The sequence below is a fragment of the Macaca nemestrina genome, chromosome 5 (assembly GCF_043159975.1).
Source record: "Macaca nemestrina isolate mMacNem1 chromosome 5, mMacNem.hap1, whole genome shotgun sequence".
NCBI lineage: Eukaryota > Metazoa > Chordata > Mammalia > Primates > Cercopithecidae > Macaca > Macaca nemestrina.
The window spans coordinates 47371416-47386751 of NC_092129.1; positions in this window are offsets into that span (position 1 = coordinate 47371416).

Below are 15336 nucleotides of genomic sequence, written 5' to 3' on the forward strand. Positions count from 1 at the left end.
AAGTGGAAGCTGAACAATGAGAACACATGGACACAGGGAGGGGAACATCACATACCAGGGCCTATCGGGGATAGGGAGAAAGGGGAGACAGAGCATTAGGACAAATATCTAATGCATGTGGGGCTTAAAACTTAGATGATGGGTTGATAGATGCAGCAAACCACCATGGCACATGTATACCTATGTAACAAACCTGCACATTCTGCACATGCATCCCAGAACTTAAAATTTAAAAAAAATAACAGGAAGGGCATTAAAGAAAAAGGAGTTGTATAGAATTACCACTGTTAAGGTTTCAAAAGGTAGATTGATCCCATTCTGCTAAAGCCAACAGTTCCTTCACTCTTAAAAATTATATACTGCTGACGAAGGGTCACAGGCCTAATTTTTAGGAAATATTTATTCTGCCAGTAATAGTCTGTACCATATGACTTTACTATGTCACTTACTGGCTCTAGGCCTTAGTTTACTTCTCTGTAAAATAAAGGAGGCTGATTATTATAGCTAAAATATATATAAAATATACAGCTAAAACATGTTCAGCACTTGAATGCTATGATTCCCTTTAACTTCGTTAAATATAAAAATGCTAGTAATTTCCATATAAACACAAAGTCCAAAGATCTAAAAGCTAAATGTCAACCTAGATGTTGATCTTATTCAATCTAAATTTTTCAAGGGAATACATGTATTCTATTAGGTTGCTGCAGAAGTATTGGCGGCTTTTGCCATTAAAATACTTTTACACCAACCTAAATATATCTTTTAATTTCCAAAGTAAATTACTTTCCTGTACATACAATTTAGTACTTTCAAGACTCTTATTAAGTCTTCTAGGGATAAAATTAGTAGGAAGATTCACTCTCAAATACAAAAGAGAAGATGGCCCAGCAGTAAGGCAATATCATTGTGAAAAGCAGAGATAAAACCCTATCTTTCAGCAACTTTGTCAAATTAGTGATCCCCCCAACACGGATACCAAAATCCCATTTCTCTTCCCCAGCTGTGTGTTACCACACTGTGCAAAGTTCACTGGGGAAAAGTAGAAAACAGATCAGCAGGAAATACAAAGACAGCAAGCAAAGCAGATTTGACAGTTGCCAAGAAGTGGCCTCAGATGTACAATCCATGATCTCTTGCTGGGCAAATGAGAAAGGCAAAACCAACAGGCTCTGTTCACTAAACGCACAAGGATGTGCCCCACTGCACAGAACCCTATCTGTACCTTTACTCATGGGTGCCTAGAGCAGGTTTGCATTCAAATTAGAGGAAGCTGTGTGCATATAAACTATGGTGGGGTGTTTGTGAGCAGGGGTGCAATTCTTAGCGTAGAATCCGTTGCCACAGATCCAAGAAGCACTTTAAAGAGATTATACTTTATGTGATTGCCTTTCACGGGCCCTGAGAATCTCCTTGTAAATTACATCAAACATGAGTTTACAGACATCATGACAATGGGAACTCACTGATGGCAATGAAAATACGGGAAGTGGAACAGGAGCAGCAGTGCTTGAATGACAGAAATCAGTACAGCTGCTAGAATAGTAACCACACATTTTTAAAAACTAACATATATTGTGAAAATAAATCGTCACTATCTTGATTAATCCATTTCTATTTAGTAGTTAACATTTTAACTGAAGATAATAAAGACTAATTTCTTCAAATTTTTGGTAGATAACATATATATATATATATGACTTTTTAAATAAAATACTCAGAATTGTAAAGAGGATATTTTCTTCTCAGGAATTATTCCAGACAAGTACTGTAAACATAAAAGTTAGAAAATGTTTTACTAGGCCTTTTCCACAGTAACAGAAAAATCAGTTTGTAGTTATGAGTGTTGGGCTTTCTGTTTTCGTTATCCACAAAAGCTATAAGGAATTGCTAACATAGTTGTGGCTTTCATTCTTCCAAGTAATCCCCAGTTCACTTGGAAATTTTTTTTATTCCAAAAGATCTTTTTCCTATCATTTGCTTTGCTATTTTATACAGTCAGTGTTTACTCAATAAAAGTGTTTGAAGTTTAAAAAAGCATTCTCTCCTCTAATCCTTGACTTAGATTTTTCCCATATCTCCCTTGGCATGTGTTGGGATGAAAGTGGCCAGGACTCAAACTAGAGAACACATATTTCATACCCTCTCCTTGTTTTCACTTGCCTCATTTATGTTCACCAATCCAATCAGTGTGAGAGTGAACCCCAGCACCCTCTGAGTTCTTCCTGAAATAATTATAATATCCAAAGCCTTGCTTACTTCATAGTCACAAGAAAATGGCAGGACAAATCCACTGTTCCCTAATCCCTCCCTCCTTCAAAATTCTTTTTGCACAGACCTCTATCAGTCCAGGGCGGGTGTAGGCAGGATCCAGAATTTAATGTTTCTTGAGTGATAATAGTGTTATTTTATTTTCTAAAATGCATCAAAATGAGCTGTTAGGTTTCATGAAACATTCCTTCACTTTAAAATTGCTCCATATGTTTAAGCAAATGAAAAGGATCTCCTAAAATGCCTAGAAGACAAATTTAGTCCCTATTTGTTTCTGACACAGAGATGAAGGCAATTCTAGAGTCCAACTGAGATTATTGCTTACTTTCTTGAACCCTCATCTTCAATTTAGAGACAACCAGGATGCAGCTGGCATCTTCTGGAAGGGACTATTTATTCACTTGTTAGCAGGCTAGTTTTAATTTCATATGAAGGCAGAAAGACTTTTGTTTCCTTGCTGCATTGAATAGGTGTGTGTGTGTGTCTATATGTGTGTGTATACAGCAGGTCTTTGAATAAAGTTGTTTCATTCAAAGTCGTTTAATTATAACATTGGTGAGAAAAAACATTGATTCCAGACTGGGGCCCCTGCCTGTGTGGAGTCTTCATGCTCTCCCCATTGTCCGTGTGCGTTCTCTCTGGCACTTCTGCTTTCCTCCCACATCCTAAAGCTGTGCCTGTGGGTTTCATCTGTGTGAGGTTCACATGGTCCCACTATGAGTGAGTGTGGGAGTGGGTGTGTGTGTGAGTGGGTGTGTGTGTGAGTGTGCCCTGCCATGGGATGGCATCCTGTCCCAGATGAGTTCCCACCCAGATAAGCTCTGGCCACCCATGACTCCGAACTGGAATAAGCAGATTGAAAAAAGAGTGAATGAATGAATGAAGACAAATGATTGTAAACATCTGTCAAGTCTAGGATAATCATCCAAATGCATGGCAATACATGCTGCAGTACAATAGCACTCAGTGAGCCGCCATATCCGTGGGATTGTGAGCTGTATGAGGGGAAGAGGTGCTCCTTACAATTTTTCCTTTGCAGACTTTTATTTCTTGATTTAACCCACTGCCATTACAACTGCCATCACTGATTCACCAAAAATTGGGTAAATAATTGTGTTGTGTTCATTAATCTTTCTTAAATATATATATAAAACTCACACTTAGTTCAATATTTAATAGTAGAAATATTTTGTCTTTATTTAGAAGTTCGGGAATGTTTTGTGACCATAAATATTGCCGTAGAAACTAACTCTTCGTTATATCCATTAGCCTATGGTAAAATTGGTTTTGTTATATGTCATTTTGCTTAAAGTTACAATTTCCAGAAACCTATCCATGATGTTAAGTGAAGACTTACTACATATATGTATACACATATATATTATTACTTGTAAATATTACGTATGTATAACATTACATATATATACACATACACACAGATATATACACACTTACTACTTATATTACCTAACATTATTGTATTAGGGTTTTCCAGAGAAATAGAACCAGCAGGCTGTGTGTGTGTACACATAGAAAGATTATTTTAGGGAATTGTCTCATGTGATTGCATAGGCTTGGCAAATCCAAAATGTATGGGGTAGGCCAGCAGGCTGGAGACTCGGGGAGAATTGCATTTCAATTCCAAAGGCAGTCTGCTGGCAGAATTCCTTCTTGCTTGGGGAGGGCAGTCTTTTCTATTCAGGCCATCGGCGACTGGATGAAGCCCACCCACATTATGGAGGGTAATCTGCTTTACTCAGAGGCCACACATGTAAATTTAATCTCATCCAAAAAGCTCCTTCACACAAACATCCAGAATAATGTTTGACTGAATATCTGGCCACTATGGCTCAGCCAGTTGCCATATAACATTCACTATCACAATTATATAACATTAATAGACACTATGTGCAAGACGCTTTATGCAGGATGGAGTGACATTAACCACTTCATCTGTATCTTTCCATTCTTGGCCCCACATAAAGAGAGAATACTTTGGAAAGCAAATACTTTAGTACCTCTGTGGTTTAAAAGGGGTAGTGCTGACTCACTTCTTCAGAAACTGTCTCTAAAAAGGCTAAAAGTTTGGAGAGTATCTTGTAGCTAGCATAGTGGAAACAGAAGGAGATCACATGGCTTTGTCATCAACTCAGCTCCCAACTTCTCTGGGCTATTTTCTTTCTAGTACCTTTCCATTATTTTAGCTACAAGATACTCTCCAAACTTTTAGGAAAATTATGCTAAAATGTCATTAATTTTAAATAAATACATTAATAATATTGCTGGTTCTGTCTCCTAGTGCAATTTCCTTACATCAATGAATGACAGTATGATGTGGAAATAGCAAAGGATTTTAAGAAAAATGTCTGGACTGGCAACTGTCACTCACTAGGAAGTATCTTAATCTCTCCAAATCTCAGTTTTCTCAACTGTAAAATGGGAATACTGTTGGTAATGTCCATAAGTACCTCACTTGAGGTAAAGAACAACTGAGATAAATATGTGGCAGTATTTGAAAAATGATAAAGCGTCATGGCCCTGCTTGTTATTCTCACTTTCTATTAAACTAAATTAAGTTATAGAACCTTGGGTCCCACTCAAGGGCCCAGTTTTCTTAGCGTGGGTGTGGAAATTGTGACTACTAAAAAACAGGCAACTCTCGTATCTACAGGAGATTACTAACTTATTATATAGGAATTTGACCTTAATCTTGGTAGAGGGGATTTCATCCTAGGGTATCTGCAGCTCTACCTGGAATATGCTGAGCTTCATAATGTCTACTTCAGGCAAATGCTTTTCTCCTCCAGTACAGCCAGTCTTCTCTGCATTCATTGGAACACTCAGAACATTATTAAATGTACCTTCTGTCTTATCTGGATGAAACTAAAAACAGAAATGGGTAGTTTTATAGTTTTATAATAATATTTTATAATAATTATATAATAATAGGCTTTGTTGCTTTTGGCAAAAAGAACTATCTGTGTTGAAGCCCATGTCCTCAAATACCCAAGTAAATCTAAAATCTTAGCAGTGTTCCTTAGGTGTTGCAAAGTGTTAGTAGGAAATATCCTAAGTGTGCAATGTCTCCAAAGTTTGTGGAGCTTTTTCCTTTAAGGATATTGTTTCTAGCTCAGCTGAAGTTCTCCATCTCTATGGGGATTTCCTTTCACCCACTAATGGTCTTTAAGAACATTTCAATTTTACTAATATCAATGACAATTTCATACTTTGTTAAGATTCCTTACCCTACTCTATCCTGACCTCTTTTCAAAATATTAATCAACTAGACTATAAAAATAATCAAAATAATAGCAGAAAATCTCTCTGTTTATCCTTCACATATGTTTCTATTAGTTTGTAAAATCACCCACATCCCCACTAGGCCCTGTGGCAAGCATAAATATCACATAGCATAACAAGTACTAAGAATTTGTGAATCTTAATGTTACTGTTTTATCAACCTCAATGGAAAACTATTTTGCATTCTTTTTTTTCTTTTCTTTTTGTACTTCTGAATTTGTGAAGTCATATCTTCAACAATTCATTTGACCAAATTTTATTGAGAATACCATATGGTATGTGCCTCAAATCATACACAGAGCAACTTGATGAGTTTTCCTAAATCTAAGCTCTCGCTGATCAACCCAAAGCCTCACCATTGCCTATTGAATTAAGTCAGATTCCTTTCCCTAGAATCTAAGGGCCTCCATAATGCATTGATACCATGATCCAACTGAGCTGTTTTCCCACATATGTCCTGTCATTTTCTCTGTCTTGGAACGTTCTCTCTCTTGGTATCTTTTTTTTCCAATGGTCTCCATTTGAAATGCCTCCTTTTCCATGAAGTCTGTCCTGTCACCAAATAAATGTCATTTCCCCATTTATAATACATCCACAGTCTGTTTTTATTCCACCTGTACCATAGTCATCTTTGAGCTTTCCTAGTCTACTCTGTAAAAACTGTAAGCTTCTATAAAGCAGGAGCTCTGTCTCAACCATAGCATTCATTCAGGCACATTTCAGAAGCATATAGTATTTCTTAGAGGATGACAGCAGGGAATCCAGAAATATTTTTTAAATTCCTTTGTGTCCTTGTATTTTCAAGGTTAACACAATTCCATTTTAGTAAAAAGCCTCTGTAACCTGTAATCTCAATCTCTATATATATACACACACATATATAGAGATTGTTTTTTCTGGTAGGGATAGAGGGAAATAATGCAAGGTCAGTGTGACACTAAGTAACAGATTAATTATAAGCAAATGGTTCTCTGATACAAATCTACTGCATGAAAGCTACAGTGGGAGCTGTAAAGAGACAGGTCATTTCTAGGTTGGGGAATTGTCAGGATGGGTGTATTAGTCCATTATCATGCTGCTAATAAAGACAGACCTGAGAAATAATGGCAGAAGGGGAAGCAAACATGTTCTTCTTCACATGGCAGTAGGAGAGAGAAGAATGAGAGCCAAGTGAAGGTTGAAGCCCCTTATAAAACCATCAGGTTTCATAAGAGCTTACTCTCCATCACAACAATAACATAGGAGAAACTGCCCCTATGATTCAATTACCTGCCAGTGGGTTCCTCCCACGATACATGTGGATTATGGGAACTACAGTTCAAGATGAGATTCGAGTACGCACACAGCCAAACCATATCATTCCACCACTGGCCCCTCCCAAATCTCATGTCCTCACATTTAAAAACACAATTATGCCTTTCCAACAGTCCCCCAAAGTCTCAATTCATTAAAGCATTTACCCAGAAGGCCAAGTCCAAGGTCTCATCTGAGACAAGGCAAGTCCCTTCCACCTATGAGCCTGTAAGATCAAAAGCAAGTTAATTATTTGTTAATACAATGGGGGTACAGGCATTGGGTAAACACACCCAATGGGAGAAATTGGCCAAAACAAAGGGCCACAGGCCCTATGTGAGTCCAAAATCCACTAGGGCAGTCATTAAACCTTAAAGTTCCAAAATGATCTCCTTTGACTCCATGTCTCACATCCAGTGCACACTGATGCAAGAGTTTGGCTCCCACAGCCTTGGAAAGCTCTGGCCCTGTGGCTTTGCAGGGTATAGCCCCCCTCCTGGTTGCTTTCATGGGCTGGCATTGAGTTTCTACAGCTTTTCTGGGCAAATGGTGTGAGCTGTCAGTGGATCTACCATACTGGGATCTGGAGGACAGTGGCTCTCTTCTCAAAGCTCTGCCAGACAGTGTCACACTAGGGACTCTGTGTGGGGGCTCCAACCCCACATTTCCATTCTGCACTGCCCTAGCAGAGGCCCTCCATGAGGACTACTCCACCCCTGCAGTAAACTCCTGCTTAGACATCCAAGTGTTTCCATACATCCTCTGAAATATAGGTGGAGATTCCCAAGCCTCAATTCTTGACTTCTGTGCACCCACAAGCTCAACACAACATGTAAGCCACCAAGGCTTGGGGTTTGAACCTTCTGAAACAATGGCCTGAGCTGTACATTGGCCCCTTTTAGCCACAGTTGGAGCTGAAGCAGCTGGGAAGCAGGGCACCAGGTTCCTGAGCAGCATAGAGCTGGGGGACCCCAGGCCTGGGCCACAAAACCATTTTTTCCTCCTAAGCCTCCAGGCCTGTGATGGCAGAGGTTGCCATGAAGGTGTGTGACATGCCATGGAGACATTTTCCCCATTGTCTTGGCTATTAACATTTGGCTGCTTGTTCCTTATGCAAATTTCTGCAGCCAGCTTGAATTTCTTCCCAGAAAATGGATTTTTCTTTTCTATTGCATCATCAGGCTACAAATTTTCCAAACTTTCATACTCTGCTTCCTCTTGAATGCTTTGCTGCTTAGAAATTTCTTCCACCAAATATCCTAAATCATCTCTCTCAAGTTCAAAGTTCCACAGATCTCTAGGGCTGCAAAAAATGCTGCCAATCTCTTTGCATAGCAAGAGTGACCTCTACTCCAGTTCCCAACAAGTTCCTCATCTCCATCTGAGACAATCTCAACCTGGACTTCATTGTTCATATTACTATCAGCATTTTGGTCAAAGCCATTCAACAAGTCTCTAGGAAGTTCCAAACTTTCCCACATCTTCCTGTCTCCTGAGCCCTCTATGTTTCTAGGAAGTTCCAAACTTTCCCACATTTTCCTGTCTTCTTCTGAGTCCTCCAAACTGTTCCAGCCTCTGCCAATGACCCAGTTCCAAAGTCACTTCCACATTTTCTTTATTTTTATAATAGCACCCCACACCTGGTACCAATTTACTGTATTAGCCTGTTCTCATGCTGCTATAAGGCCATACCTGAGACTGGGTAATTTATAAAGGAAAGAGGTTTAATTGACTCACAGTTCTGCAGGGCTGGAGAGGCATCGGGAAACTTACAATCATGGTGGAAGGGAAGGCAAACACGTCCTTCTTCACATGGCATCAGGAGAGAGAAGAATGAGAGCCAAGTGAAGCAGGGAACCCCTTATAAAACCATCAGATTTTATGAGAACTCACTATCACAAGAACAGCCTGGGGGAAGCTGTCTCTATTATTCAATTACCTCCCACTGGGTTCTCCCCTCAACACATGGGGATTACCGGATCTACAGTTCAAGATAAGATTTGAGTGGGTCCACAGCCAAGCCATAGCAAAGGTCTTGGGTAGGACTTAATTCATTGAAGTGATCTTAAAATGTTACCTTCAGCTACTAGGTTTGTCAAGCAGAGGGATGTTCACAAGCAAGGACATAAGGAAATTAAACTGTGAGATTGTTGAGGGCCTTCAATGATTTGGGGATGGCTGGTTTATGGGGTGCAAGAGAATAACATTTAACTAAATGAAAGAGCCAATTACAGTACAAGTTCTAAAGCCCTGAGTATCATTATTATTGCTTATCTCTATATCCCAAGCAGTAACTAACACAATGCCTTATACATAGTTTGTGTTCAATTAATGTGTATTACATTTATTCATTAATTTTGATTAGTCTAGGACTTTTATAATGATAGAGAGTTTAGTTTCACCATTTTTTTTGAGTAGTCTAAAAAAAAATCTCTCTCTGTACCTTCTTCAACCAATCTATGACTAGGTTTTTTTGTAGGAATTTTATTAATAGATACCAAACATTGTAATATCTTTACATTCAGATTCCAAAGATACCCTAGAAGAGCAGAGAGTTGCACTTCCTCTCACTCACTTTGCATTCCTCCTAAGAAGTACTTGCCCCTAACTCAAAGGAGAGAAGGAGTCAGGGCTCTTTCAGCATTAAAATTCTCTAGAATTTTCTGGGAGAGGCACATGTTCTGAGTCTGAGGAGAAATGTTCTGGTTGTTGTTTATAAACTATTTTCATCTTCTATTTCTTAGATTATACGTCTATATTTTATAATACTTCATACTATTATGAGGATTCATTGACAAATTATCTTACAATAATCACCCATATATTCATGCATGGCCCAGTTCACCTTCCTTTGCTTTCATATGTAGAATTTCCTTAATGATGCTTTCTAAAGAGAGGTAAGATCCCCCGCCTGTGTAAGTAGGTCAAGCACATTTGCTCCAAATAAATGAAGATATTTCACATTTCGTTTTTCACACCCACCCACAATTCTTCTTCCAGAGGTACTCCACTAAACTGTTTCTTACTTTGGGACAATACTATTATGGTTCCTTGCAATCTTTCTCTTCTAATATATGCTAATATAAAAGCAAAGTTAAATATATTCATATATCCAGAGTTGCTTATTCTTCCGATTTCAAATATGTCAGAAAGCTCTTAACACATTTAGTTACTAATCCTCAAAACCAACAAAATAGATATTCAGAGATTACAGCATGATCTAATGGAGAAAATGTGAAATCAATAAGCTAAAAGTTTTATATGATAAATGGATTCATTAAAATCATGGATTTGAAAAAAAAAAAAAAAAGTTTTGGTGTTTTCTGTTTTTGTTCCAGACCATATTGTCCCTGAATCATTTTAACAAATGAGAAAGTACAAACATAAGGGTCAAAATATGGTTAGATTCCATGCACCTTTTAATTCCTATTAAATACAAAGAGCAAACTATTCTTAGACATTACTTGCATTGCTCTCAGTCTGCCTCCCAAAGCTGGGAAAAAACCAATGTCCAGTTAAATCCTACAACCTGAGCTGGTGTTACCTGCTCCTGTTGGAGGCAAATGACAAAACATGTATCTACTGTGTCATTGAATGTGCTGCAGCAGCTGAAGGAAGTTCCAGTCCTCCCAACCCCATTCTACTTTTTCCTGGGTCTATGAAGGTAAATGAAAGGTACCCAAGTTTCCATAATTCTTTGCTGAGTAAAGGCCCTTGTCCAGGCACTTGTCTAATCCTCAAATAAAAGAATGAATCCTTCCAAATATATTCAGAATCAGCAGAGTAAATCAGCAGGGTCCTTAAACAGTTCAGGTAGAAGAACTTGCAATTTTAAGCAAATAAGGAACTATTTTACCAAAAAAAAAAAAAATGCATCTACTGATCACTGGCAGAACATAAATGGAAAAAAATGGTCATAAAAGTTATCAATATTGCTTTTTCTTATAAAAAGCATAAATGAAAACATGAAACTAGGCAATATGAAGTTCAGGCCTCTGTCGTCAATTTTCCAATGCCATAGTGGACTTCACTATTTTTACCCTGGATTTCTAAATTAGCTTTCTAACTGATTTATCATTCTCTCTATTCTCCTTGCAATCTATCTTCTATAATTCTGGAATGATTTATTTTTCTAAAACATAAACCTGATCAAGTCACACTGCTGATCAGTCCATTCAAGTTATTTCTGCCTGTGTTTCTATCATTTCCTATTGTGCCTTCCATTGTAGGCTTTACTTTCTCCACACTGACATGTACATAGTGCCTAAAATTACTATGATTTTTCACTTAACTATATGCACTCACTATCTCATATTTCATAGATCCTATAAGATTTGCTATACTTTTCTTAAAAGATTTCCTGACCAACAGACCAAACAAGGGTAGAAACAATCCCTGCTCAAAACAAATGAAGGATGCATGCTAATTATATCTGTTTTAATGTTGCCCTTGATTTTACAGCCTCACATTTGCTTTTGACTGTGCATTTGCTGAGGATGAGAACTGTGTCTTGGCAATCATGTATCCTCAGTGCCCAGTACAGGGCTTGACACAAAGCAGGCAACAGAAATGTTTTCTTTTGTTGTGTTTTTAATAAATCCTTTAAAGAGTGGAAGATACAGAAAATGAAATGAATGGTATACAATATCAATTGCAATTTTGATGACATCTCTATACCTGTAGTGAATATGATCGTGATATTTATACTGAAGATTTAAATCATAAGAGAAACCTTAAGAAATGAGGGGCAGTGTTGGAAAAAGTGTGATGATAAGGTGGGTGGCAGTCTCAACCTGCACACTGCTGGATATATTCAGAAGGACTAATTCATGCAGGCTGGACAGACATTTCAAATGTCAACCCTTCCAGACCAATACTGGCAAAAGCAATTGAAATCATAGCAGAGAAATACACCTAAAAGTGAATATGTAAGAGCACTCTACTAGAAAACCATTTTAAAATAAGTAACTCAAAGCTGAGGATTATGGAGACTAAACATACAGTTACGTTTCCTGGCACAAAACAGTAAGATGACCAGACTACATTTAACTTATAGACTGTACTTCCTTTAAAATGTCATGAGCAATCAAAAGAAGAAATAGCCTTTAGTTCTTCCTCCAAGAGATATCTTTCTATTTGGCTAAGCAGAATTTGAAAAGTTGCCACAAGGAATTCAAATAAAAATTTAAGTAAATATTGAAAACTGGTCCTGTTTGGACAATTACCCACCATCCAGGATCATTTGTGACAGTTTCCATTATGTTTTCTGTTATGCAGAAAATGAAAGTCCACATGTTTAAGAAAAAAATAACACTATTCCACTTGTCTGAAAGTAATCAGGGCACCTTCCTGACCCATATTTGCCAACATCTCTTATAAAAGTAATTCTTATCATGAAAAAAACTAAATATTACAAAAAAATTTACTAAAGGGAGGTATACAATATATGATACAGTAGTAAGGACTCACTTTATACGACCTTGGAACTCATATAACCAGTAATGAACATTTCCCATGGAAAGGTAAATCTGTCTCCTTTTTATGTCCTGTTGTAGACTGGTTCTAAAAGCCACTTGCTTACATAAAGGGTTGAAAAATGGTGGGGTGAGCAAAGAAAGCAGTCTGTTATTCCATAATCACAGACTCTCCCACTGGGTGGACAGGACTCTCTAGGACACTGTTTAAAAATCGTGTTTCATGGGTGGGTTGTAAGGGGGCTGATGATTCCCAAAATCTATTTCCAGTTGTTTTCGTGTGTTCATTTGTCAGGAGTGGGAGGCTATAAATTTTATCTGACTTTCATAGTATAGGTGATTTCCTCCCCAAATTAAGAAAGAATGAACTCATCCCACCACCTCTTTGGCCTCTAGTAATGCATGTTATAGCCCAATGCCTTGTATTTAGAATGCTGTCCTGGAATACCCCAATATAAAATTTGGAGACAATGGGTGTTATTTTCCAAAGAACCTGCTGGGTCTCAAGAGATGCAGCTGCTTGTTTTTGTATTTTAATGTTATGTGGTTTGCTATGTGCTACTGTAATGGATGGAATTGGGGGAGCCTGGTTCACCTGAGCTTGTTTTGAAATGAAGATATGCCTTTTTGTCTGCAGGAAGACAGCTGCAGGGTTTGCTCCGTTAATCAAAACTCCAGCGCTGGCTGACTTCTAAGGAGATCCATTGTCTTAATCCATTCAGACAACTATAATAAAATATCATGAACAAGGTGGCTGATAAACATCATTTATTTATCACAGTTCTGAAGACTGGAAGTCCAACATCAAGGCTTGCCAGCAGATTCAGTGTCTAGTGAAGGCCCTCTTCCTGGTTTGTAGGTGGTACCTTCTCATTGTATCCTCGCATGGCAGAAGGGGCCAATGAGCTCCCTTGGGGCATATGTTTTAATGGCACTAATCCTATTCACGAGGGCTCCACCCTCATGACCGAATCACCTCCCCAAAGGCCCCACCTCCTGATATTGTCACCTTGGGAGTTGGGATTTCAATACATGACTTTGGGGGCACATAAATATTGAGACCATAGCACCCAAGAGAATCCAAGAGAAATATTCCAAGAGAATCCTTCTGAAATACAGCTCTGATGGAAAACAATTCAGTTAGTGAGTGATTGCAGAATCCCAAGAACATGATCAAAACCCTGTTATAAAGCCTCAGGAAAGCTACAGTCATCGTGGGAAAACTCCCATGATGAGAACTAGCACTTTTCATAATCACACTTCCAATTTTGGATTCATATGCCTGTGCTCTTTATATCAATTTGTTTTTCCTGAATCAGCTGGTATTGTCTGTGCCCATTTTAGGTGCAATGTTCAATGAGACTTGACAAAAGTGTAAATCCATGTAACTACCAGCACAATCAAGATACAGAACATTGCCATCATTCTAAAAGTTGACTCATGCTCTTTGCAAACAGTCACTCCCACTAACCGCAGGGAAAACACATTCCTATCACTATAGATTAGTTTTCTCTAGTCTGAAAGTTTATGCAAATGTAATCATACAGTACTTATTGTATATTTACTACATACTTACTTTGCTCAACATGTTTTTGAAAGCCATTCACAGTGTTGCTTGTATTAGGAGCTTCTTGATACACACACACACACACACACACGTACGTTGTGATTTTTATTACAGGTGTGTCCTGTGGAGGCTCTAGAGAACAAACCATTTCCTTGCCTTGTTCAGCTTCTAGAGCCTCAGTCCTTGCATTCCTTGGCTCATGAACCCTTACTTTATCTCCAAAGCCAACAATGTACCGTCTTCAAATCTCTCTCCACCTTGGTCTCATTGCCCTCTCCTATGTGTTGTTATCTCCCTCTCCCTCCCTCTTCTAAGGAAGATTTGTGATCATGCTTAGGACCCACAAAGATAAGCCAGAATAACCTCCCATCTCAAGATCCTTAATTACATCACATCTGCAAAGTCCATTTGGCCCCGTAAGGTAATATTTATAGGTTCCAGTGATGAGGACCTGGAAATTTGGGGGAGGAATAATTTAGCCTACTACAATGACCAAGTTAGAGAGTGAAGAATCCAGTTAACATCCAGGAAATATATCATACCATGGCATTTTAAGGGTTGTATTTTGCTTTTATTGCAACTGATATTTTGTGCACAAATGACATTCATTCTTACTCCATGTCAACTCAGGAACTAAATTATATTTTACATTAAATGTTAATAATCACAATCAAATTTGCCTGACTCTCAGGTTGCATTTCTTCCAGTCTATTATTCCTTACACCTGCAGTTCTGCATGTGAATTCTATCAAGAAGTTATCTTGCCTAAGCATTTATGATCTTTTCCCCATTCTATATTTTGTGACAAACTTCAACTCTCCAAGCAGCAGCTATTCCTAAAGTTCATTGGGTGGGTTCACAGTAGATGTTCCCAGGGTTTGAATCTTATCTCTGCTAATCACCTGTTGGGCGAAGTTTAAGTTACTCTACATTTCAGTTTGACATTTCAGTTTGACCAAATATTTGATAAAATAATACAGAGTGGCAAACCAATAAATAGTGACTACCTATGTGTGTATATTTGTTTTATATAAATATATACATACATTTAATTGCAATAAGAACACTTAACAAGAGATCTACCCTCAACAAATTTTTAGATGTACAATACATAATTGTTGACTATAGGTACTGTGTTGTACAACAGATCTTTAGAGCTTATGCATCTTGCCGACTGAAGCTTTACTAACTCCCCATTTCCCTCTTCCTACATCCTCCAGCAAACATCATTTGATTCTATGAATTTTACAAATTTAGATAATTCAGATAAGTAGAATCACGTACTATTTGTCTTTCTGTGACTGACTTATTTCACTTAGCATAATGTTCTCAAGGTTCCTCCATGTTGTCTCATATTGCAGAATTTCCTTTTTTTAGAGGTTGACTAGTATTGCATTGCATGAACATGCATTTTCTTTATACATTCATATG